Source organism: Otolemur garnettii, unplaced genomic scaffold (genome assembly GCF_000181295.1).
Source record: "Otolemur garnettii isolate 467f Iridium unplaced genomic scaffold, OtoGar3 scaffold00112, whole genome shotgun sequence".
Classification (NCBI taxonomy): Eukaryota; Metazoa; Chordata; class Mammalia; order Primates; family Galagidae; genus Otolemur; species Otolemur garnettii.
In genome coordinates this window covers 6,662,599-6,667,416 of record NW_003852507.1, presented here as the reverse complement: position 1 = coordinate 6,667,416, position 4,818 = coordinate 6,662,599, and positions in this window count along the sequence as shown.

Here is a 4,818-nt window from a genome sequence, read left to right as displayed (position 1 = left end):
CCCGCCATAATGCCAGACTATTTTTTCGTTGTAGTTGTTGTTGTTTGGCAGGCCCAGGCTGGATTCGAACCCGCCAGGTCTAGTGTGTGTGTCTGCTGCCTTAGCCACTTGAGCTACAGACACTGAGCCAACAGTTGTCATTGTTTAACTGTCCCCGGGCCTGATTCTAACCCACCAGCCTCAGTGTATGTAGCTGGCACCGTAACCACTGTACTGCAGGCACCGAGCCTAGGGTTCTTTTCTTAAGGGAGTCTTGTGTATTCTAAAAAGGAGGGCTTCTCTAGTTAACCCCCTTCTTTGGGGGTGTCTAGAAGCACTGATCCATAACTAAAAGGAAAATCCAGACTCAAAGACAGAATTAGCTTCGGTTTTGTCCATCATCTCTACCTTTTCCCAGCTGAGGAAGGTAAGTCTTTCCCAGAAACGAATTTGCCTTCCTCTCTTCTTTCCCACCCTGGCTTTCTACTTTTGAGTGGAAGTCTAAATTCTGGAGGATCCCATTCTGGGGCTTTTATAATCTAGCCCCAGTGGCTTCCTTGTCTTTCTGCTACCACTTCCTTTCATGTACTTGAAGCCACTGTCTGCCCAGCATTCTGTACCCTTCCACGTCTGAGTGCTATTCCCACTCATCTACAATACTCTTTCCCTCCTTCACTGCCCAGCAGTGAATGATCTTAATCCTCCTTCAAGGCTGAGTGCAAATTTTCCCTCCTCAAAAGCCTTTCTCAACTCTCCTCCTCATGGTCACTTATTTCCTCCAACATGCCCCCCCTCAGTTAACATTTTGCCCAAACTTGTTAATTTTATCACATTCTGTTATTGTTAGCTGTACGTATTTAGACCAGTAGTTCTCAACTAGGGCCATTTTTGATCAATCCAGTAGGGTGGTAGTGTTGTGGTTATGCCACTGGCATTTAGGGGGTAGAGGTTAGGAATGTTGCCAAACATCGTACAATGCATAGGACAGTCTTCTGTGCCAAGGAATTACCCAACCCCCAGGGTCAGTAGTGTAGAGGTTGAGAAACCCTGATCTAGACTGAGATCACTTTGTTCAGGGCCCCATTTTATTCATCTTTGAATTCTCAGAACTCTCATACAGTAGGTTCTTACTAAGTACCAATTATATACATGGGGTGGGGGGAGAATGACTGGGAGCAAATACTCCCAAACAGAGCAAACCGCCCCTGCAGGCACACTTAGATACTCTCAGAGGGTGATGACAGTGAGGAAAGTCAGTGTCCATGTAATATTCATAGTAATAGCTGACACTTAATGAGTGCCTACTGTGTGGGCCAGACGTTACACTAAAAACATCTATATGCATTCATCTCGTTTAGCTAGGAGATAGAAACTATTCCTCTCCCTGTCTTGCAGTTGAGGAAACTTAGAATGAAGTATCTTGCCCAAGGTCAACTTGTTAGAAAGTGGTGGATTTCAGGGCACTGCACACTGTTGTTTCCTGTCTGGATGTCTGGGAACTGAAGTCCTCATTCTCCCTCTACACTGCAGAGTAAACTTTATTGCCAGTGAAATGGGTAAGGCCGAACAGTGTGGCAGTGTGTGGAGCAGATCTGAAGATAGCACACTTCAAAAAAGAGGGCTTCCCTGCTCAGCCAAGGTTTCCCAAAGCACTGAGTTCCCTTGACCTTGGCAGCAAACTTCTCTAATCTTAATTTTGTTTTTAATGTTGGACTTTTTATTATTATTTTTTAAGACAGGGTCTCAGTCACCCTGGGTAGAGCACCATGGCGTCATAGCTCACACAAGCTCTTGGGCTCAAGTGATCCTCTTGCCTCAGCCTCCCGAGTAGCTGGGACTACAGAGGCCTGCCATGACACCTGGTTAGTTTTTCTACCTTTAGTAAAGTCAGGGTCTCTCTCTTGCTTAGGCTGGTCTCAAACTCCCAAGTGCCAAGCCCTAATCTTTTTTTTTTTTTTTTTTGGAGACAGAGTCTCACTTTGTTGTCCTTGGTAGAGTGGCATGGTGTTGTAGCTCACAGCAACCTCAAACTCTTCCGCTCAAGCAATTCTCTTGCCTCAGTCTCTGGAGTAGCTGGGACTACTTAGTACATTTGAATTAGCAACCCCTGAGTGCCATGTAGGCTTAATATGGACTTGGATTTAAACTTTTCTCAGTGTGATGGAATCATAAAGAAGGGCATTAAGTGACAAGAGTAATTCAATATAATTTTTTTTTCTTTTTTGAGGCAGAGACTCACTATGTTGCCCTCAATAGAGTACTGTGGTAACACAACTCACAGCAACCTCAAACTCTTGGCCTTAAGTGATTCTCTTGCTTCAGCCTCCCAAATAGCTGGGACTACAGGTACCCACCACAACGCCCAGCTATTTTTTTGTTGTAGTTGTTTTTAGCTGTTGTTTAGCTGGTCCAGGCCAGGTTCAAACCTGCCACCCTTGGTGTATGTGGCTGGCACTATAACCACTGTGCTATGGATGCCAAGCCCTAAATTTTCTTTTATTGAGACAGAGTCTCACTTTGTTGCCCTCTGTAGGGTGCAATGACATCATAGCCCACAGCAACCTTAAACTCTTGGCCTCAAGTGATTCTCTTGCCTCAGCCTCCCTAGTAGCTGGGACTATATGCACTTGCCACAACAACCAGCTATTCTTTCTTTTTGTTTAGCAGGCCTGGGCCAGGTTCGAACCCACTAGTCCCAGTGCATGTGACTGGCACCCTAACCACTGAGCTATGGGCAGAGCCTGATCTACATTTTTAAGATCATTCTGACTTTGTTGAGAATACACTGAGGCTTAAGTAGGTGGATGGGCAACAAAGAGAGAGATGTTGGTGCCTAACGGCCAGTGGAGACAGAAAAAAAGTGGACAAATCCTGGGTGTATTTTAAAGGTAAAGCTGAGAGGATTTAACTAATGCATCAAGTGAAGGAGAGGGAATGAAGGGTTTGCCTTGAGCATCTAGGTGCCCTTTACTGAGACAGGGAAGATGAGGGACAGTTTGGGGAAGAAAATCAAAGCTATTTGAGACTTATTAAATTTAGGACACCTATTAAATGTGTGAGTGGAATGTTAGGTAGGCAGTTAGATGAGCCAGCAGCTTAGGAAGAAGGTCAAGGCTGGGGATATAAATTGAGAGTTCTCAGTACATGGGGGTGATGCTTAAACCCATGGGAATGAATGGATGAGATTACTGAGGGAATAAATGTAGTTATAAAATAGAATGCATTGAGTTCCAGGACTTTTTGGTGTGTGGTCAAATTTAAATCTTCTAAATTCCCAGTATCATACAGGCTGGGAGGCTGAGCCAGGAGTTTGAGGTTGCTGTGAGCTAAGGCCATGGCACTCTAGCCTGGGTAAAAGTGACATTCTGTCTGCCCCCAGCCCCCCCCCCCAAAAAAAGCCTCCCTCCAACCTGTCCTTCCATGAAACCTCACAAAATCCGCAATACTCATAACTTAAATTATGGCTTAGAAAGAGAAATGGAAATATATAGGTTCCATAAAGCCAGTGCCAAAGAAATGACAAAATACCACGGCGATGAGTGTATCAAGGTTCTAGGGACAGTAAGATCAGATAACATGTTTGAGTATACTAAGCCAATGCAGAGATCTAATGTTGGAGAGGACTGTCCAGTGTTTAATGGACTCTTGAGTTTTATCAGCTCTCAACTGGTAGCTCAGTTGCTGGGGCCATGAAATTAAACCAACAACAAACTGATAGGACTGTTAATTGGGCAGATTTACATGATGGTAAGAGGTCAGAAGCATTGGGGTTCTGTTAACGATACTGTGCTTGCCCTTCTTGAATTACTAAAGTAGGTTAATTTATGTTGATACTTTGCTTATGATAAAATGTTTTAATTAAAACAGAAAAATGCAAAATTTCATTAATCTTTATAAATATTGACTACACCCTGAAATGTTAATATTTTGGATACATTGGACTAAATAAAATACATAAAGTGGGCACAGGGCCTCATGCTTATAGTCTCAGCTACTTGAGAAGCTCAGGTGCATCACTTGAGCCCAGGACTTTCAGGCTGCAGTGAGCTATGACCAGGCCGCTGTACTCCAGCCTGGGTAACAGAATGTGACTCCCAATATTAAAAAACAAAAACCCCATTAAAACAATTTCCACTTAGAAAATGTAAAATATAAATGTGGCTTAGACTAGTGTTCCTCTAGATCATTAGCTATATAACTAGGCCCATCATTCCAACCACATTTGAACATTCTTACTGAAATAATAAAGTGATGAATAAAGGTAAATTGATTGTGGGTTCATACATTTGAGACAGACATGCACTCTGTGTCATCAAACTGAAGTTGCTATTCACTATCAGCTGGCAGCTCAGTTCCAAAAGCAACAGGACAATGAACTGGCAACACAAAGCAGCTGCTCAGTGTTAGTTAACTTCTTTAGGCATTCACGCTTCAGCAAAACCTTGAGTCTCATCTTTATCCTCCGTTTTCCTTCTTTCACTTCTAGTCACTAAAATGTTAGCCCTTCCTGTGAAACCCTTTTAGTTATGTCCCTTTTCTCCCAGTCCTTATCTAATTAAAAGGTTTAGTTACCTTGCTTTTGAAAATTTAGTTTTCTGGTAGTATCCCAGCTTCCTTCTGTGTTTCTTCCATTCTATATACTGCAACTAGTCTCCCAAGATATATCTTTGTTCAACACCTCCAGTTTGTTTCAACACTGCCTGTAGGAAGGATTCTTTCATCTAGCAGTCAAGGCTTTTCAGAATTTCTTTTTTTTTTGAGACGGAGCCTCAAGCTGTCCCCCTGGGTAGAGTGCCGTGGCTTTACAGCTCACAGCAACCTCCAACTCCTGGGCTCAAG